We start from the raw sequence: 21960 nt of genomic DNA, 5'->3' as shown, positions 1-21960 counted from the left end.
TGGAGATAAGTACATAGTACGTCCGCTGGGAGACCAGTGCTCGCTGGACGGGAGATATTTTAGAGAAAATTACATAGTACGTCCGCTGGGAGACCAGTGCTCGCTGGACGGGAGAGATTTAGAGAAAGTACATAGTATGTCCGCTGGGAGACTGATGCTCGCTGGACGGGAGAGTGATAGAGGTAAGTATGTAGTACGTCCGCTGGGAGACTGATGCTCGCTGGACTAGAGTTTTGGAGATAAGTACATAGTACGTCCGCTGGGAGACCAGTGCTCGCTGGACGGGAGATATTTTAGAGAAAAGTACATAGTACGTCCGCTGGGAGACCAGTGCTCGCTGGACGGGAGAGATTTAGAGAAAGTACATAGTATGTCCGCTGGGAGACTGATGCTCGCTGGACGGGAGAGTGATAGAGGTAAGTATGTAGTACGTCCGCTGGGAAACTGATGCTCGCTGGACTAGAGAGTTTGGAGATAAGTACATGGTACGTCCGCTGGGAGACCGATGCTCGCTGGACGGGAGAGTTTTTTTTTTTTTTTTTTTTTTTTTTTTTTTTTTTAATCAATGAGGGTTTGGTGTGCTTTTTTAATGTGGAACTGGTTGGTCCTTATGTAAGTTTGAAAGGCATCTGAGGACCATCTTCCGAGGGCTTGGATCTGCTGTTGAGAGAGACCTTTTTGAGCTGCGGAGGTTGCTGCCCCGATACGGAAGGAGTGGCTTGAGAAGTTTTTGGCTGCGATGCCTGACTGTTGGAGAACTAGTTTGAGGTGGCTCTGGAACCAGAAGCGTGTTACGGGTTTGTTGGAGTCATCTATGAACAGGGGTTCGAGATGGGATTTGACCTGAGAAGTTCTCCATTGAAGATATGCCAAAACAGACTGGTATGGTTGGATTGGTGATGCGAGGTTGAAAATGTAAATGAAATGACCTTTCCTAGTTTGATCTGTTTTGCTTTGTTTGATCAAAAATGAGATTGTTTCGCTATCTAGAACTGATAGATCTGAGATGGTGGGGTGGATTGATGGGTCGAATTTGGAAGTGATAGCGAGTTCGGAACATCTGAGAAAACCGAAAAAAGCTAAAATGAACATGGCGTCTAGTGTGCGGGCAGTATTGAGGGACTGAAAGCCTGTGCGGAGGGTGTAAATACATTTAGTGAGAATATCTAATGTTAAGGGTTGTCTGGTGTCGGGACGGGTTGGCTGGGATCGTTGAATCCCTTTGATCTGAAGGGAGGTTTGTGAATTGTTTATCTCTGCGGAAGGAGCGCCGTACATCAATTTATGGAAAAACTGGATGCCGCTCAAATAACCTTCGATGGACCCGACTTGTAGGCCCTTAATGATATTAAGGTAGGAGATAAAAGAGGCGATTGAAAGAAGAGAAAAATCAGGGAAAGGCAAGTTATAAGAGACATGGAATGTTTTAAAACATCTCCAAGCAGTAACGTAGGATTGAAGGGTCCTGGGAGATACTGCTTGGAGGATACTGTCGAGTGATGCGTCAAGCAGGGGTTTTAATGGGTGGGTTACGGGAATATTAGTTCTGAATAGCGAGGAACTAGAGTTGGGAATTGATCCGCCTCTGGAGCCAGCATCCTGAATTTCTGAAACAGAAAACGAGACAGAGAGTCAGCAATTTGGTTTTTTGACCCAGGGATGTGTTTAGCAATGATAATGAATTGGTCGCAAGCTGAAATCCAGGTGAGACGCCTTAAGAGTGGCATTAGAGCAGGTGAATGGGAACGGCCTTTGTTAATGCAATGCACTGTTGCGTTATTGTCGCAATGCACTAAAACGCTGCTAGTGGCCCATTCTTTTCCCCACAGGAAAGCTGCTACTACGAGAGGGTAAAGCTTGAATAGAGCTGAGGATTGTGTTTTGTCCTGGAGCTGTGGTGGCCACGGAGCCACGAACCAACGACCTTGATAAAATCCCCCGAACCCGATTGAGGGGGCGGCGTCTGTGAACAATTGGATGTCAGTGGGGGATGAAACAAGGTTGTTGTAGAAAAAGGATAGGCCGTTCCACTGTTTTAGAAATGTTAACCATAGCCTGAGTTCGTCGCGACATACTTGAGTTATAGAAATGCGGTCTTCTAGCGACTGAGGACGCGAGTAAGAGGAGATGTGAGATGAAGGGGCGGCCCTGCGGGATGATGCGTATTGCGAAGTTTAGATGTCCGAGCAGGGACAGGATTTCGCGTTTTGAAAAATTTGATTTTTCAAGGAAAGTAGAAGAGACGAGGATTATTCGGTTGATTTTTTCTTTGGGGAGGGATGCTTGGAATTTGTCTGAATCCAAATTAATTCCTAGGAATTCGATGGATGTTGCAGGGCCCATGGTTTTTTCCTGTGCTATAGGAATTCCTAGCTCAGAGAAGACGTTTTGTACCGTAAGGATGTGCGCAGCTGGAATAGCATCGGGAGGCGAGATTATTAGAAAATCGTCTAGCAGGTGAATGAGGTAAGGAATGGCGTAGTTGTTCGACAAGATCCAGCAAACGGCTTCTGATAGCATGTCAAATATTTTAGGGCTGCTTTTGCATCCGAATGTTAAACGTACTGCGAAGTAATATTTCCCGAGCCAGCGAAACCAAATAGGTGCCATGAACCTGGATGGATAGGCATTACTTTGAAAGCAGCTGTAACGTCGATTTTTGCAAGCCAAGCACCCCGACCTGCGATTTTGATCATGTCGATAGCCTGATCTATGTCGTGGTATTTGAGTGAAAATTCATCGAGAGGGATCAATCTGTTTATGCTTGGGAACGGAGAATTGTGCGGGGCTGACAGGTCGATTATTAGGCATTTTTTACCCGAGAACTTCCTTGTAGCCACTCCAATGGGGCTGATACGAAACAGATTAAATGGAGGATTGTCGAACGGACCGATCATAAAGCCTGACTCAACTTCTTTTTTTGATCAGTTTGTCTACAACTTCAGGTTCTATAAGGGCGGATTGGAGATTATTACATATGATGTTTTGGGAAAGCGGGCATTCTAAGCCGGGTTTAAAGCCGTTTTTTAGGCCTGACAGCAGATAATCGGTAAATTCGGCATCCGGGTGATGAGCTAGTTCGAAGTGCATGCGCGAAATATTCACAGGAGTCGCCAAATAATTTTTTTTTGATTTTTTATTCACAGACTTGAAGACTGGACATACAATGCGAGCATGGGCGCCGCCACAAAAGCTGCAGATGTGCATAAACCGGCAGCGCGCTCTTTGACATCTGCCCGCGTTGAAATGATTACAAGGCTGCCTGCTTTCATCAAAAGCAGAGTCCTGCATTGCGCTGGTGGTTGCTGCGCACGGCACATAGCTAGTGGATTTAGCATGGCTTGTTCCCACGTAGGGAAGAGAGGATGGGTTAACCTGTGGGCACGATGCGGTTGAGTGCGCCACTGACCTGCAAACTCCACAGGTAATGTATTTGCAACCTAAAAATACCCTGCTGTGGAGATCCGAGTCAAGTGCACCCCAGTATGTGCACTGATTCCATTGTGCGACTCGCACGGCACTTTTTGCAGAAAAAAGTTTGTGGTAGGTGTAGAAATGCCCGCCCCCATAGGACAGCGCGAGTTCGGCAATGATTGCTTGATAATCGTTCAGTTCGCGCCGCCTGTGGGGGAAGGCTGAACAGATGATTTCAGTGAAACGTGAAAAAGCGATCGTGGATTCGGGAAATGAAAGGACGCGAGATGAGTGCGTGTTTGTGTTTTTCAGGGTAACTGAAAAATCACCGCAATCCACTTGGCGGTCTGATTCAGCTGCAGCGAGGAGAGACAACAGAGAAGAGAGGTCTACATCCGTACCTGAGAGGATCTGAGCGCGGATGGATTGAGAAACTGGTGGGGGTTCCATAGCAACTGCGTTGGGCGGCACGGGCATCGGAGTGGCTGTGAAAAGAGAATATGGTGATTTAGTTTGTATGATAGAGCTGGGAAGGGTATAATCCGGAGCTGCGAATGTCAGCGGTGCCCTTGTGATTGGATGACCTGCTGTAAATTGAGAAGAAAAGTTAGTCGGAGGAAGTGAGGGATGATAGAAAGCAGTGTGAGCTTGGGCTGCGAGCGGAGGCGGGCCCGCACTTGTTTGAGTTACTTGTGCTGCAGGCCACTGGAAGTGGGCGGGGTTGTAACCTGTTGGGTAGAACTGTTGACATTGTTGGGTCTGTGATGCTAGCGGCGATAGCTTCGCGCTAGTGTCTGTAACTGGAGCTGGAGGCCACTGAAAAGGAAAAGGGTTATGTACAGCAGGAGAATATAACTGAGCGGCTGCGGGGAGGCCGCTGGGCCCGGCTGTACGTGGTGCTGTGGCGGCGGAAGCAGAGGTGGAGGGCTGGGCCTCGTCAAAAGGTGGTAGTGGACCTGCCGTAATGAAAACTGGAGCGCGGCCCTGGCTCGCTGAGGGCCTGTTGCTGCGGCGGCTCGATGGGCGAAGCGAGCCGCGTCCTGTGCAGGGAGACGAGGGTGGTGACTGGGCAGGCGAATTTTGAGCCCTGCGGGCTTTGCTGTGCCTGTGGGTCGTCTTAGGAGTTGACTTTAAGGAGACATACAAATCATACAGCTCCGCTTTATTCATTTTCCTTGAAGCTTGTAAATCGGAGTTACCCAGCGCTTGCCTCAATCCAGCTACAGTCCATTTCCCGATGGGTGGGATTGTCGGGACGGCCGAGCGGCAGGAGGAAGCTGGGGAAGAAGATGGAAGTCTTGCCGGGGGCGGCGAAGACTGGTCATGGCGTCTTGATGAGCGCCGGGCTGATCGGGCCGGTGTGCGGCCGCGAGGAGAGGCCGGGGCTCAAGTGCGCCGACCGGCGTAGGAGGGATGACCGTGGGATCGACGGAGTGAGAAGATGCACCCCTGGTGATTTCTTCGTCGGAAGAGGAGCTCGTAGGAGACATAGTTGCAAGTAGCTGAGCAAAGAAGCGAATACTAAATGCTGCAAACTGTCAATGGATCGAGGTAAGACTGCTGAGTCTATATGTACCCTCTTATCATTGATTGCTGATTGCTGTCCACTAGTGTTAATTATCTGAACGTGCTCCTCCCGAACTTAGTTAATAAAACTTCATTTGTATTGTCAGTGCAAAACTCACGAATGTGTTGGTAAAGATAGTCCTGACGTTTCAAATCCAAACCAGGAGGCTTGACAGCAGGGGGTCTCTGCATTGGTGGTGCATCCTCTTTGAGCAGACATATTCCACGTTCCTCAGAATTGGCAAATTCCTTGTAGAACACCCAGCCAGGATAGTCTTTGCTCATTCTGAAAATACAGAAGATTGAGGAAAAAAAAAGAGTAAATCCTCCATTCTTACAAACACACACACACACACACACGCACACACTTTAACAATTACCTACATATATCAGCACGTTATTGATGTAATCTACATACCTGTAATGCTGGTGTTTGGTTATACCAGGGAGAGGTCGGAAGAATGGCTTGAGGAATGACTTCCAGTCACGCTGATTCACAACGACTTTCCCATCTTCTCCCCCGACAAGTTGTGCGATGTTGACTCCAGTCTGTGTGCTACTTCTAACAGCATCTACAATGTCATTCAGACAGGAAACCATCTTCCTGCGATACGTTTGTTTTACCAGCCCGAATGCCCAATCTGGTGCAAACTTTGTATGTCCTGCTATGAGAAAATTTAATGTGATTGTTTCATGCAAACCATGAAGCACTCTCCACAGCAGGTATTGCAGCACAGTGTTGTTCTTGTTTTGTCCTGTACAGTTGTCACAATGCAGCTCCACATCCTTTTCACCCATGCCATAATGCTTGAAAAAGTGGTCAATGAATGACACCACAGCATTCGCTCCTTTTGTGGTGCATACACATTCATCAATAAGGTAATTCACTTGTCTGGGAATGGCCTAACAGTTGATGCCAAACAAGCCACACTTGCGGGGTGTCAAAAAATACATGGGACCAGGCTGAAGAGGGTCAGAGGGATAATGCACCTGCTGTGCATAATCGAAGGAATTATGCATCGTGATGTCTTGGGAGCATGGATCACATGGGCAGAGTTCATGAATGGCATTGTTTTTCACGGTATCCCTAGCTTTCTGGACCATCTCTTGATAGAGTGAACGTTCTAGGGTGACTTTCACAAGGTGATCCTCCTGTTTTCTGCAGCGACTGGATTTCTCTGCCTCAGTCAGGTTAGCTGACTTGTAAATGATGGAGTTGTTCTTTTGGCATTGCAAACACAAGTCAGTCATTGGCTTTGTACGCACAATGTAGGGCACAAGGGTCTTCCACAGGCGTCGAAAGGTCACAAGACTCACCACACGATGTTCTGATAAAACAAAGTAGGGAAAGGCTTGCTTAATTTCTGTATCAATGCACTGTTTTCAACATCTCAGTTTTTTTAATGCTGTTGTAATCAGTAAAGGTAGATCTACTTATGTTTTTTCAGCATAGGCTTATTTGCAGTGTAGGCTTATTTACATAATTTCAAATGCAACTATTAACATTGCCAAATCCCACTTGGATCCTGATTTAAGATTGAACCCGCTAAGTCCTGGAAACCATCAGACTATGATTAAGAGTAAGTTTACAAGTATACAGGCCTTACAGGATTAATATCACAGCAATAAGCTTCCATCATCAAACATGTTCTGCATGTCTTTTTAAACATCTGATTCTGCATAGCCTACTACATTTACCCCCCTCTTATTGTACCACTACGACATTGGATAACACCTACCTCTTGCCTTAATTGCGCTTTCATAAGCACGGAAAACTGTCGCCTTGGTGTGATGAGATGGCAGCAACTTCACATCGAAACGTTTATACCCGGGAATGCGACCAGGGAGAACCAATGCGTGAAGCTCTGCGAAGTACACGATGAACGAAACAACACGGCAGATGTCGTCATGTGTGAGCAGTCTCTGATCTCTTCTCTGGCGACCTCCAGACATTTTAACTCGTGGCCTCAAGCCGTGTTCCTTGTAGTGTTTCAGCAGAGCTGTCAGTTTATTCTGGCTGATGCTGAAATTTAACGGGAACATCACGTAAGCTACTGTCAGTAAAATCAAGAACATACTTCTGGTCAGTCGCATAAGTGTAATGGTTGTAAAGCTAGGCCTACTTACCAATGTAGGAACTTGAATGTTTCACGGCAAATTCTTTTTCCATCCAAGTAATATTCCGACCTTTGATGTTGACGCTCTCGCTGGATTTTCTTCGTCGAACACGTGAATTTATCATTCTGGAAGTGACAGCTGATCTTCCCCAGAAGAATTAGGTCTTTCTCGTATTCAGAAAGAGACGCCATGGATAATCGAAGGTCGAAAACGAAGTCCTCCTCGAAAGATTTAAAACACTCTTGCCCATTGTTTAGTTTACAACCTTTGCAAGAAAACGCACAAATTTTTGTGATCTCATCTTCTCGGTTTTCATTCACCGTACCCACACACACTGCTTCACAGGTGGACATAACCCTCTCCACCTCGCCTATGTCAGTGACAGGCTGCTCGCTCGAGAAGTCCTCAATGTTGTCGTCGACGTCGTTGTCATCGCCAGTATGGGTAGCAGGCTCCAAAGTCGGTTGTGAGTCAAAGTCACTGTCTTCACTGTCTTCATCGCTGTCAGTGTCATCAGATGGCACATCACTACATCCAAAGTAGTCATTCACCAGCTTTATCCAGTCTTTCTGGCCAGCAGCAGAGCGCAAATTGGAGGCGTCAACGGAGTTTAATGCTTTAGCTATTTCACTTTCTTTAGACGACATTACCCTAAACATTAAACACACGGTATGGCACACTACACTATAAAAATGACAAGGTTGAATACAAAGTATTAAGTGAAACACAAACTTTTTAAGGAGATATTTTGGAGAAAATCTGACAGGATGGTAGGTGGACCAATCGCGTTGCACAAGGCTGTAAACAGGGCTTCCTATTGGCAACTGAGGAGACTCTGAACATTTTGATAGGTTAAGGGACTGACGTTTTCACACCATATTTGGATAACTGAGATCATGACGTTTCAGGGAATACCAAAACATTGGAAAATCCTTGTGCGAAATCCTCGGTTGAGCCGGCTGTTAAAACAGCGTTATTCGAGATATTCTTTGTGGGATTAAGAGTTGCAAGTCAACTTAAACAGCCATTTAAGTGCATTTTCGCAATTACTGTGGTGATGAAACTTTGGGAGATTCATGTTGAAGACCTTTTCTTTCATATAAGGTAAAAAAAAAAATCTAATATATAAAATATAAAAAAATCTATATTTTCAATGTTAATAACTGTAAGCGGCCATATCTCAAAATAGAACGTAGCGACTTCCGACTCATTTCGCCAGAGCGGGTCACATATATGTTTAATTCACAAAACCTTGAATCATGTGAAATGGTGCCCCAATGTCTGCCAGCAGGTCATTGATTAACCATTAATGACGCATTGCGCAATCAAGAAACAGGTCCCCGTTGTTCTCGAAACCCTCACGTGGTGCACACCACGGATGGACAGTATACCTAAGGATACACACACACACACACACCACACATACCCGCACACAAACGTCCTTTGTGTGCAACTTAGGATAGGAATGTCCTTAATGTATATAACACAGTATTGTGTCTGACCTTCCTGTATGCATGCATATCTAATTAGTTTTGTCTTATTCTATAGATGTAATTGGAGACTGGTCTGTAACTTCAAATCTTAAGTGTATTTCTAAAGAAAGATTACCTAACAGGATCATCTTCTGTAACTCTCCCTCTTGCTAGGTCATAAAACTTTATGACCCCCAAAAGGAATTGCAAGGGAATCACAGCTCCCACTTGAATTCTGATAAAGAAAGAGGAATAGACTCTGCAATTATATATTTTCTATAAGTATAACCACTTAAGAAATGTATAAACATGAATTTGATCTTTCCTAGGTCATGGTAGCCGGTATTATGGCTTTATAGTCATGTGAGTGAACATTAAATGTGTGTAATTCTGCATATGAATGTAACTTCATGTTTCTTCTACTCTTTCCGGCCATTCTTGGTACCTGTTTGACCGTCTTGTTTTGACTAAACAAGTCATACATAGGATATTACAGTAAAATGTATTGTTCTGTGTGTACAATCTTTCTGGCTAGAAATGACAAAATGTTATACCATCATAAATTATCCTGACAAGACAAAGAAGAACTTTTCCCGCTCGAGATGCTCTAAGATGATTGGTTCACATACGCGAAGCAGGCGTGAACCCTTCCTCTCTATAAGAGACTGACACAGAAGTTTCTCAGAGAGCACTTTCCCTGTGAGAGGTTTCCGGTCCCATGGCTCCTTAGGGAGCTTTACACCGCGTTTCTTTTCTTTTTCTTTCTTTACTAAGTTTTATTTTCATTTTTCGCCTCTCCCTCCCGAGGGAGATGAACTCTGAACTATTTCCTTGGTAACTTCACGTTCGGTGAACCTTTAAAACTTCCCGCAAGTCTGCTCGCCCCGGAAGACACGAGAGAACAAGCCTATAGCGCCGAAGGACAAACACGCATACGACTCTGCGTTCTTCAGCTCACACAAAGAGAACCATACGCAAGTATAGGTTATTGATTTGATTTGATTGATGTGATTTCTTGTTGCCTCTCTAAGGGTTACGTTGTCTGTGATTTTTGCCATGCTGCGATCACCTGACCGTTAGTTTGACTTTCTCATCCTCTATCTCTCTCTCTCTATATATATATATTTCTCTCTCTCTCTCGTTTTCTCTCCCTCTCTCATCCTATTGTAAATTCGTGTTTGTAATGTCTTCCGTTCTGTCTGCCCTGGTTGTATATACATATATATTATGTGTGAATTGTAGTTCAATGTATTATTATTCCAATTATTAAAACCATTATATTCTTGATTTCTTTCTGTCTAAAATGCTCATTTTTACAAAGTCAATGAAATGTTCGACCCTTTAGCTACAAAAGCTTTATTATTTACTACGTTGAGTAGGCTAGTTTAATTTTATAAACACAGGAAATTTAATGTTCACGGCCAGAAAATTAATATTTCTTGGAGTTTATAAGAAGTGATAACTTTTATTGGGAAGTTGATGAGTGAATCTTATGGCCGTTTGCTGGACAAACAGATTGTTCGATAACTAAATTAATTCCATTTAAGGTTATCTCATATAATCGATCTGTAATACGACTATTGATATATTAATGACGAACCATAAGCCATTATGGTGATCATTCATATATACAATCGATCTATTTTCAGCTTCGATAATTTAACTGTAATGTGCAATATATTAATCATTCATGATTAATTATTAAATTCCCTATATATAATTTGAGCTAATTTAATGTAAGACTCATTGTCGCTACACTTCTATTAAAAGATTTTCTAAATTTAGCTTCAACGAATGAACTACAAAGCATGAAACGGATAGCTATGCTGCAAAAAAGTATGACATTATGGATTGTTGTTTGTATTCCACATATCTTAACAGTCGGCTTCAAAGAGAGTGTGGAAGTCCTTTCTGCTTTTGGCTCCGATGTGTGCGCTAAAATGTCACGTAAACTTTAGCGCCTACAAAATTCAACTACGCAAAAGCATTTTAGAGGAGAAGCGCAGCAGAATGGAATGCCGATTGAGTTTCTATAAACCGATAAGACTATATTTTCAGGGATCATTTCTATAGTTCTTTGCTTGGAAATGTGTTTTGAAAGTGCTTGTCTCCCAACCCACGATGAAGAGTCATGATGCTCCTTTCTGAGCATGAATTGGGCACAGAGCAGTGACTTTGGTTGTGAGCTCTGTGTCGTTGATGAGCGTTTTTTATTGCTTTTTGCAATATTGAAGAAAGGAGTATGTTCTGAGTGGTGTTTGGTATTTAAGTCTCATTTTGTAATTATTTGTTTTTGCATCTGTATGTCCTATGCAGCAAACTTTGTTTCAACAAAATTCAACTACACAAAACCATTTTAGAGGAGAAGCGCAGCAGAATGGAATGCCAATTGAGTTTCTATAAACTGTTAAGAGTATATTTTCAGGGATCATTTTTATTGTTCCTTGCTTGGAAATGTGTTCCGAAAGTGCTTGTCTCCCAACCTGTGAAGAAGAGTCATGATGCTCGTTTCTGAGCATGAATTGGGCGCAGAGCTGTGGCTTTGGTTGTGAGCTTTGTCGTTGATGAGTGTTCTGTATTGCTTTTTGCAATATTGAAGAAAGGAGTATGTTCCGAGTGGTGTTTGGTATTTAAGTCTCATTTTGGAATTGTTTTGTTTTTGCATCTGTAGGTCCTATGCAGCAAACTTTGTTGAAATGCAGAACTGTGTGTTGTCTAAGACAGCAGTTGCAAAAAGTGGGTTTTAGAGTAAAGAGAGCTTTGGATATGTCCCCAGTTCGAGGTCAGACATCGCAAGTTTTTTAAGAATGCAATCAACGTCAAGTTTCTGAAATGCCTAAGTTAGCAATTGTTGGTAGGTTTTTGACTTTTTTGTTGGACGTCAGCTCTGTGTCGTTGATGAAGTTTCTGTGTTGCTGTTGTCGATGTTGAAGAAAGGGGTATGATCTGAGCGTTGTTTGACATTTGTGCCTTTTGAGAAAGTGGATTGTTTTAGAAGCTTTTCTGGAACGCTTTGTGGCAGTCCAATATTGGAAAGAGGAGCCCAGGACCAAAGGAGAAGCTCACGGCTAGGAAAAGACATCAATCATGAACATTTCCGCCTACTCACACTCCAAACTTGGAACCACCCACAGCTGTAGGCAATGATGGCCTAATGGAGGTCACCATAAAATTGAGAACTCTGCTACACTCAAGGTTAGATGGTTTGAAGGACAGAATCCTTCAGTATGAGGTGCTGAAGAAGCACATGTTGGCCAAGAGAGAAATTGGCTGAAGAGTAAGAAGACAGAGTTAGACTTGCAAAATCTTCTTTAATGATGTTGCCTTTCTTCAGTTCTGTCTTCACCTTTTAAGGTGGCCTAGCGTTGTAACAGATATGTGGAACAAAGCCCGGTTTGTTGATACCACAGCCCGGGAGGAACCTAAGTACCAGTTTAAATTCCTAAGTTCTTGGCTAAATAAAATATCATTTATGTTAACCCGGCTCCAGTCTCTCTTGTGGTTGTGTTTTGTGGCAGCTTAAACCTCTCCTCGTCTTGGAGCCCGAGTCACATTATCCTTTGTATAAAGCAAACGTTGTCTCAACCAAGATCCAATACAATATCACTGCAAACACTTGAAATGTTTCCAGCGATGTGGTATTGCATCTCGGATAAGACAGCAGATATGAAAATCAGGTGTTATTGAAAAAACGAGCCCGGGTTCATTTCACATTTCGATGTCAGTCATAGCATGTTTTCTAAGTGCTCAAATGACGTCAGGTTTCTGAAATGTCTACATAAAGAATTGTTAATGTGTGTGTGTGACTTCTATTAAAAGATTTTCTAAATTTGGCTTCAACGAATGAATTACAAAGCATGAAACGGGTAGCTATGCTGCAAAAAAGTAACACATTATGGATTGTTGTTTGTAGTCCACATATCTAACAGTAGGCTTCAAAGAGATGGTGGAAGTCCCTTCTGCTTTTGGCCTCGATGTGTCCGCTAAAATGTCACGTAAACTTTAGAGCCTACAAAATTCAACTACGCAAAACCATTTTAGAGGAGAAGCGCAGTAGAATGGAATGCCGATTGAGTTTCTATAAATTGTTAAGACTATATTTTCAGGGATAATTTCTATAGTTCTTTGCTTGGAAATGTGTTTCAAAAGTGCTTGTCTCTCAACCCACGATGAAGAGTCATGATGCTCGTTTCTGAGCATGAATTGGGCACAGAGCAGTGACTTTGGTTGTGAGTTCTGTGTCGTTGATGAGTGTTTTGTATTGCTTTTTGCAATATTGAAGAAAGGAGTATGTTCTGAGTGGTGTTTGGTATTTAAGTTTCATTTTGGAATTGTTTTGTTTTTGTATCTGTAGGTCCTATGCAGTAAACTTTGTTGAAATGCAGAACTGTGTGTTGTCTAAGACAGCAGTTGCAAATAGTGGGTTTTAGAGTAAAGAGAGCTTTGGATATGTCCCCAGTTCGAGGTCAGCCATCGCAAGTTTTCTAAGAATGCAATCAACATCAAGTTTCTGAAATGCCTAAGTTAGCAATTGTTGGTAGGTTTTTGACTTTTTCGTTGGACGTCAGCTCTGTGTCGTTGTTGAAGTTTCTGTGTTGCTGTTGTCGATGTTGAAGAAAGGGGTATGATCTGAGCGTTGTTTGACATTTGTGCCTTTTGAGAAAGTGGATTGTTTTAGAAGCTTTTCTGGAACGCTTTGTGGCAGTCAAATATTGGAAAGAGGAGCCCAGGACCAATGGAGAAGCTCTAGGCTAGGAAAATACATCAATCATGAACATTTCCACCTACTCACACTCCAAACTTGGAACCACCCACAGCTGTAGGCAATGATGGCCTAATGGAGGTCACCATAAAATTGAGAACTCTGCTACACTCAAGGTTAGATGGTTCGAAGGACAGAATTCTTCAGTATGAGTTGCTGAAGCACACGTTGGCCAAGAGAGAAACCAGCTGAAGAGTAAGAAGAGTTAAATGTCTACATAAAGAATTGTTAATGTGTGTGTGACTTCTATTAAAGGTTTTCTAAATTTGGCTTCAACGAATGAACTACAAAGCATGATACGGGTAGCTATGCTGCAAAAAAGTAAGACATTATGGATTGTTGTTTGTATTTCACATATCTTAACAGTAGGCTTCAAAGAGATTGTGGAAGTCCTTTCTGCTTTTGGCCTCGATGTGTCTGCTAAAATGTCACGTAAACTTTAGCGCCTACAAAATTCAACTACGCAAAACCATTTTAGAGGAGAAGCGCAGCAGAATGGAATGCCAATTGAGTTTCTATAAACTGTTAAGAGTATATTTTCAGGGATCATTTTTATAGTTCCTTGTTTGGAAATGTGTTCCGAAAGTGCTTGTCTCCCAACCTGTGAAGAAGAGTCATGATGCTCGTTTCTGAGCATGAATTGGGCACAGAGCAGTGACTTTGGTTGTGAGCTCTGTGTCGTTGATGAGTGTTCTGTATTGCTTTTTGCAATATTGAAGAAAGGAGTATGTTCTGAGTTGTGTTTGGTATTTAACTCTCATATTGGAATTGTTTTGTTTTTGCATCTGTAGGTAGTGATGGGCAGATCGAGGCTTCGTGAAGCAATGAAACAGTTGAACCAAATGGTCCACATTGTTTCGAGGCTTCGAATCAATCTGACACCCGTCTCAACGGTGACACCTAGTGGTCACTTGCAGGTGTTGATCTGAAACAACCTTGACGAGCCATGAAAATGTGTTGTTTTTTTATTATTGTACTTTTCTAATATGTGAATCTTGTAACCTATAGGCTCCTCCCTGTGCATAATGTTATTTTGGTCCTGCAAAATGAATATTAATAAAATAAATCAAGCCACAATGTCTCACTTTTTTACATATTTTTATTCAAAAATATTAAATTTTCTGCTGTGGAAGGACTTCGCCTACTTCTTTTTTTACAGATAATTTCTCCAGCCTTTGAAAAAATCCTCTCACAAGGGACACTTGTTGCTGGCATGCAAAGATATTTTTTTAGCTAGGACATACAAATGAGGAAAGATTACTGCTCTCTCTTTCAAGTAAATTAGTGGATCATGAGTTCTGGGCAAATACGCATCGTTGATGTATTTTTTTACTTCCACTGTGGCATCAGCTGTAGCATTGTGCATCATCTGGGTTGGATGGATACGAGTATCAAAAAGTTCCCATAAAATGCCCTGTGTTTCTACTGGTGTTGATGGTGATGGTGATGATGTTGATGGTGATGGATACATCTATGCATACCTTGCTTAGATGGCCCAGCAGTGTCAGTAGCAGGCCTAGGTACAGGGGGAATGCCATCCTCTGCACCCTGCAAAATGGCAGAATGAGTGCTCCTCAAATGGCACATCATGGATGATGTATTGTTGCAGTAGGCGAGCTGCCGATCACAATACACACATCTCACTTTATTTGGGGTTTCTAAATGGAAATGCTCCCACACCACAGATGTACGGCATCTCTTCTGGGGAGCCTCCATTTTATTTATCTATCCAAATCTATCTAGATATGTATCTCTAATCTATCTATGTAATTAGATATATGTATCTACAATCTATCATTTAGATATGTATATATATAATATGTATCTATAATATATGTATTTAGACATGTATCTATAAATGTATCTATAATATATGTATTTATATATGTAGGCTATCTTTAATCTATCTATCTATCTATATATCTATCTATCTATCTATCTATCTATCTATCTATCTATCTATCTATCTATCTATCTATTAATCTAGCTGTCTATATATATTTATATCTATGTATCTATTAATGTGTCACTATATGTATACTCTGTGTCTCTAGCCTATCAGTCAATCTGTTGTGTAAATTTAAATGTAAGCCTAAATATAACTAAACAAATCGCACTATAAATGTCACTATATCACCAAAAATCCACTATCTCAAAATCAAACTCCTCTCACAAAACCCCACGAGGTCAATATGCGTTGATTTCACTTTTATACAGATGTGCGATTGTGTGGTCTGTTTCCGACCGTGTCAATCAAACGCTGATTCGGCGGATCACACCTGATGAAACATTTAGTGAAACACTTCGAGGCTTCGATTGGCCATAGTCACGTGACATGGGTGTTTTGAATCACGCTTCGAATCAGTGTTTCGAAACATCTGCGCTTCGGGATCTCGCAAAGCTTCGGAACGACTGTTTCGCGTCAGCCATCCCTATCTGTAGGTCCTATGCAGCAAACTTTGTTGAAATGCAGAACTGTATGTTGTCTAAGACAGCAGTTGCAAAAAGTGGGTTTTAGAGTGTAGGGTATGGACCAATCAGACACATACTAATTATTCATTATATACAAAGGTTTATGAAACTCCTCACACAGCCCAAATGAACAAACACAAGGGCAGAAACAGTGTCATGTTACAGGGCATGATAAGGAGATTTTACGACCTCCGAGGAATGTGGCCACATACTCAAGAGAGAGACTATGAAACAGAAACCCTCTTTAAAACAGACTTTGCTGCATTAATCATAGACTAACTGATCTATAAATGAACAAGCATAAAACTGTGAAAGAAACAAAGTGTACACAAAGTGTAAATGGTTTACTGTCTCGTGTACTATTAGGTATATATTATGGTATGTATCCTGGTATACAACCAACTAACAATCAATGTAACCTCACCTGTATCATGCCTCCTACCTAATTAATCCTCATTTAATGACTCACACTTTGATGTACATCACCTTCTTCTAGAATGCAGTGTGGATGTGTTATAGCTATCTGAGCATTAATGAAGGTATAATCATGCTAGGGACAAAGATCCGTAAATCAACTAAGAGCCACTTTCCCTCTCAGACATGTCACCTTTCTGATTGGTCGAGTTCAACCCTTAGGGGAGGATCTTTTCCAGGCCTTATTAGAGACAGTCCACATGTGACCTCTCTCTCTTAGTTCTTTCATCCAGCCGCAACACTGCTCTGGTGATCCTGGGGAACCCCCTCCCCCTCCACGGGGGCCCCAGGGCCCGGCAGGCCTCGATCCAACCAGATATGGGCTCAGACAGGAGAGAGAAGACTCTCTCACAAAGAACCAAGGACAATCTCAGGAGTTTTGGAACAAAGACTCCAACCAACAACGACTCCAATCACCCACTCTTCCGACTTCCTCACTTCTCCTGGGTGCTCGCCATGGCCTCAACAGGGCCCCAGGCCCTGACCAAACCAGTCGTGCGTTCCTGGAGAAAGAGAACCCTCAACCAACTTCCACTTGACACTGCCGGAACCATCAACGACTTAAATTTTCAACAACTTCAAGAATTGTTACCACTACAAATCTAAGTATTCAATTCAATGAAATGTGAAAATGAAATTCTGATGGTTCTTCTCATAGACCCTCTTCCGGTTTCCAATTTCATCCTATCACTACCCTATTTATGTATTCATGTGTGTATGTTGTTTAGTTTATTTATATTCATATAAATATCTATATTTAGTTAATAAAACTTGTACATAATATGTATTTGGTTCTGTTTTGTTTGCAATACAAGTCACTTTACGATCACGGTTTTTGCTACTGGCTCAAAGTACTGTACAGGCGAAGAAATAATTATTCTTCTGTGTACAGGCGAAGAAATAATTATTCTTCTGTGGCCATGGAAGATACCCTTTTCACTCAAGGTTAGATGGTTTGAAGGACAGAATCCTTCAGTATGAGGTGCTGAAGCACACGTTGGCCAAGAGAGAAACCAACTGAAGAGTAAGCAGACAAAGTTAGACTTGCAAAATCTTCTTTAATGATGTTGCCTTTCTTCAGTTCTGTCTTCCCCCTTTAAGGTGGCCTAGCGTTGTAACAGATGTGGTGAACAAAGCCCGGTTTGTTGATACCACAGCCCGGGAGGAACCTAAGTACTAGTTTAAATTCCTAAGTTCTTGGCTAAATAAAAGATCATTTCTGTTAACCCGGCTCCCGTCTCTCTTGTGGTTGTGTTTTGTGGCAGCTTAAACCTCTCCTCGTCTTGGGGCCCGTGTCACAGCGTCCTTTGTATAAAGCAAACGTTGTCTCATCCAAGATACAATACCACATCACTGGTACTTTGAACTTTCAGCATATTTGTTTTACACTGATGTCACCTGAATGTAAAATAAGTTATGGGACCATAAAGACAAATGAAAAAATAAATCGGAAATTGAATCACTCAAATATTTATTGAAATCACACACAAATAAATAAAAGCTAATCAAATTTCCTCTGGAAAACAGTTTGTTCATGTCTTTGGAGTCCTGGAGCACAGGAATAAACATTATAACTTGTACAGAACCAAAGCTATTTACATTTTTCCAAAAGAAGTCCAGGCGTTTTGGGCCTCATGAAATTCACTGGTCCCAATCCTCAAAACAGTTCCTATCAGCAATCACAAAGAGGGCCACATCACAGGCTTTGCATTTCTATTTTATTTATTATATTCTTTTTATACTTTTATATTACATTTATACTACTATAATAATTTTTTACAGTAAATAAATAAATGGCACTTCAGCTGGGTCTATCCTGGTAATCTAGTTTCTCATCTGTCAAAAAGCTCTGTTCTCCTGAAAATCCATCATCCTGCATGGCATCAAAAAAGGCCAGCGCTCGATTTACATCCATTTCTCTGTGTTTCTCTGTGAAACGCGCGTCTCCGTGCATCTCTCTCTCTCCACTATATCAGAGCTTGGTTCGTGCATAATGACGCACACCAATGTTTAAGACGGCTCAGCCTGTAATTGGTCAAAAACCATCACGTGTTATCCAAAATGGCAGCTCGCATCGAGTTAGCGGCAAAAATGACGGAATATTTATAAATTATGGACTTCACGTGTATCAAAGTTGGAAATAAACGTTTGGATTTATTGCTGAAAAACTCCGAAAGGATGCACAAGTTCCAGGCTGGATAGAAAACCTTCTGTAAAGGCTAGAAAGACACCAAAGACAATATCCAAGACGTGATGGCTAGCTCGTTAGCTTTCTGCTGGAAAAAACGGTAAGAAAATTGATAAATCTGTCATCGAATAATATAAATATTTATCGGAGGTGACATGTGGCGTCGTCTACGATGCCGTCGGTCTCTTCTACCTTGAATGGCCATGGTGGTCATTTTGACCGCACGCATTAGATATCATAAAACTTCCGCTACATTTCCCGCCTCTGTAATGAGTGTCCCCGTTGCATAGCAACGATTTGGCTTTTTTTGTTCACGCTATTCCGACGCTAATAAATATTATACATTTGAGCTAACAAAATGTCATCAAAAAGAACAATGACAGCCACAGAGGTTTTAGCCATGCTTAGAATGCTTGACGATGAGGAGTCTGATGGAGGAGCAGATACGGATAGGGACAGCGATGTCTCTTGGTCCCTGGACAGTTGATCCAGCGCTGAGAGTGATTCAGATAATGAATTCATTCCCCGTCGAAAAAAGAGCCGGCTGGACATCTCCGATCCTGGAACTGACCTTGTTCCATCGGATAATATTCCAGGTATATTTCTCTTCGCTATCTTTTTATACTTTGCGAGGCAGACTAGCTCAATAATCGTTGTAACGTAACTTCAAAGCAAAGTTATCCATCTCTAACTACCTAATGTAGGCTATAGCTTTACCGATCGGATCGGTTATCATATTCATTTTCCCCTCACACACCCACCACTGTTACCAACGCAAACACGCAACTTTCCTGATGACCGATCCAGTCATTCACATTTTTACGTCAGGCACACACCTCCACCGGCACACACACCTTTTCATTATTATTATTCTATTGCTATTATTATTTGTCAGGCTATTAGAAATCATATGGGATAATTATTCCTATCATGATTATGATTTCATGAACTAAAAAATAATTAGTCTGTTCTGTTCTTTTTTTTTTCTATATCTTTTTTTTTGGGCAATAGTGCAAAATCCTGATCCATCAAATGTGCCTTCTGTGCCAAGACAACGCAGTCCACCACGAGATGACGAGCCTGGCCCAATAAACCCACTTTCAGCCCAAAGGCATGAAACGGCGAGAGACGGCACAGTGTGGACCTATTTAAAGTTGGGTGAAGACAGAGGAAGGCGACAATGCCAAAATGTAATAACAGAAGCGGCAGGCCCCACAGCGCACGCCAAGCTCAATATTGAAGATGCCCTTACAGCTTTTTTGTGTTTGGTGGATGATGGCATGCTGAAACACATCAGGGACTGCACTGTAGCTGAGGCCCATCGAGTCAAGGAGGACAACCTATGGGACATGACAGTTGAAGAGCTAAAAGCCTTCATTAGTTTAATTTACATTCGTGGTGCGCAAGGTGTAAAAGGGATGGATTTGGCGACTTTTGGTCAGCCGAGTGGGGCTGCGCTTTTTTCAAGGAGACCATGTCCCGAAACAGGTTTCAGGAAATAATGCGATTCCTTCGTTTCGACAGAAGGGAAACCCGACGCACACGCCTGCGAGACAAGTTTGCCCTTATGAGTGATGTTTGGGATAAATTTGTCCAAAACTGCATCGCCTGCTACAAGCCTGGTGCCGACATCACTGTGGATGAGCAGCTATTCCCTACAAAATCAAGGTGCAGTTTCATACAGTATATTGCAAACAAACCGGACAAATTCGGAATCAAATTCTGGCTTGCTGCCGATGTCGACACCAAATATATGGTAAACGGTGCGCCTTATCTGGGCAAAGACGAGACGAGAAGGCCAGGTCAACGACTTGCAGACAGTGTGGTGCTGAAAATGGTCGAGCCATACCTGGGGAAGGGAAGAAACGTCACCACCGACAATTTTTTACTTCTTTTGAATGGGCAAAGGCACTTCAGGCCAAGAAAACCAGCTTGGTTGACACGGTAAACAAGAGCAGACGAGAGCTCCCCCCGTGCATAAAGGCGCAAATGCCGCTGTTCAGCACAGAGGTGCTGAAAAGTGGCGATGCAACACTGTACGTGTATCAGGGCAAAAAAAAAAAAGAATGTCTGCATCCTCAGCACTGTCCACACAGCTGTTGGCATCACAAGTGGCCAGAAAAGAAAGCCAGAGACGTTAACATACTACAACAAGACCAAGGTAGGAGTAGACGTTGTAGATCAAATGGCTAGAAAATATTCAGTAAAAGCACCCTCCCGTAGATGGCCAGTAGCTGTTTTCTATAACATCCTCGACCTGGCTGCAATCAACGCACACATATTGTTCAAGAAGTGCACAAATGAGCAAGTTTCACGGAGGGACTTCATCATGCGACTGGGAGCGAACTTCGCTCCGACCACATGGGATCAAAAACCTCACAGCTGGTAGTGCGAGAGCCAGGACCCGGGCAGGAGCAGCAGCAGATGGAGAAAAGGCGGCAGTGCCAAGTAAGGAGGTACTGCAAACAAAATAAAACCAAAGAGACATGTGCCAAATGTCGTAAAGTGGTGTGTGGGAGCTGCACACGAAAGGCGGTGTTTACCTGTGTGGACTGTGCATAAACGTCAGTGAATATTGCGGGGTGTTTGCACCGTTCAAATGAGCTTTGGGGAAAACTTTTCAACCTGATTTTGTTCGTTAAGTTTTTTATTTATTTTTTTTGTTTACTGAAACTAATAGTTCTAAAGCAGTTTTCTTTTTTAGCGAATGTTCATTTTTTCTAAACCTGTTTTCGTGTACTGTATTGTGCTGCATACTGTCCATGAAAGTTTTTTTACAGTGTTTTCAAATGTAGGTAGTGTTTTTGTTATTGTATATATGTTATAAGTTATTGTATCATAAGATTTGTTTTTATTGTACAAAGAAAATAAGAAAATATTTATCAATTAGGCTGGAAAATAAATGTTCACATTCATTTGAATTTAAATGTTGTGTCCTGATCTTTATTATTACCTATCGTAACATTGTAAATCCATTTAGTTTTAGATTTATTATTGATTATTGAACTTATTTACAAACTGGGCTGTACTAAACAGTTTTGACTTTTTGCATGTCTATTCATGTGGTAAGTGCGGTGAAAAAAACATTTTTTGACGCAAAACTTTCCTCACATAGAGAGGCAGCACGTGTCGGGACAATCTTTCTTTCGTGTTTGTTTTAAGCGGTTTTAATGGCGATGACGTCATAACATGACGACAGGAATTAAATGTTTCATCGTGTGGCAGAGTGGTGCGGGAGCGGCAGCTCTATTCTATATGACATTGGGCGTTACAACAATTTATACCCACGCTCAATTCAGTTTATTATTTCCGACTACGCCACTTGGGGAATTTCGCCCCAAGAATTTAATATCACATCTAAGCAAAGGCACGCACAGATCCTAACCACAGTTGGAGTGAGAGACATAGGTGATTGAAAACATATATATTTTATTAATTGTTAAAAGACAGTTCTTTTTCTATAAAAGGCGTTGACCAGCAATCACTCTCTTCAA

At 42.1% G+C, this 21960-nt stretch overlaps 4 non-coding genes across 4 annotated transcripts; all 4 read left to right on the top strand.

The window, feature by feature from the left end:
* The first annotated feature begins 10612 nt into the window (after nt 1-10612).
* Nucleotides 10613-10826, top strand: LOC143730156 (small nucleolar RNA U3). Its single transcript, XR_013200379.1, has one exon. It is a non-coding gene; the product is annotated as a small nucleolar RNA U3 (small nucleolar RNA).
* A 153-nt stretch (nt 10827-10979) lies between these two features.
* Nucleotides 10980-11191, top strand: LOC143730016 (small nucleolar RNA U3). The gene has a single exon (XR_013200255.1). It is a non-coding gene; the product is annotated as a small nucleolar RNA U3 (small nucleolar RNA).
* A 1469-nt stretch (nt 11192-12660) lies between these two features.
* LOC143729939 (small nucleolar RNA U3) lies at nt 12661-12874 on the top strand. Its single transcript, XR_013200188.1, has one exon. It is a non-coding gene; the product is annotated as a small nucleolar RNA U3 (small nucleolar RNA).
* A 985-nt stretch (nt 12875-13859) lies between these two features.
* LOC143729993 (small nucleolar RNA U3) lies at nt 13860-14073 on the top strand. Its single transcript, XR_013200236.1, has one exon. It is a non-coding gene; the product is annotated as a small nucleolar RNA U3 (small nucleolar RNA).
* The last annotated feature ends 7887 nt before the right edge of the window (nt 14074-21960 follow it).

The sequence above is a fragment of the Siphateles boraxobius genome, unplaced genomic scaffold (genome assembly GCF_051911475.1).
Source record: "Siphateles boraxobius isolate OS27281-9 unplaced genomic scaffold, OSU_SipBor_1 8, whole genome shotgun sequence".
In the NCBI taxonomy this organism is placed as follows: domain Eukaryota; kingdom Metazoa; phylum Chordata; class Actinopteri; order Cypriniformes; family Leuciscidae; genus Siphateles; species Siphateles boraxobius.
Note: the sequence above shows the minus strand (reverse complement) of the source record. Positions and strands in the feature narration are given on the sequence as shown.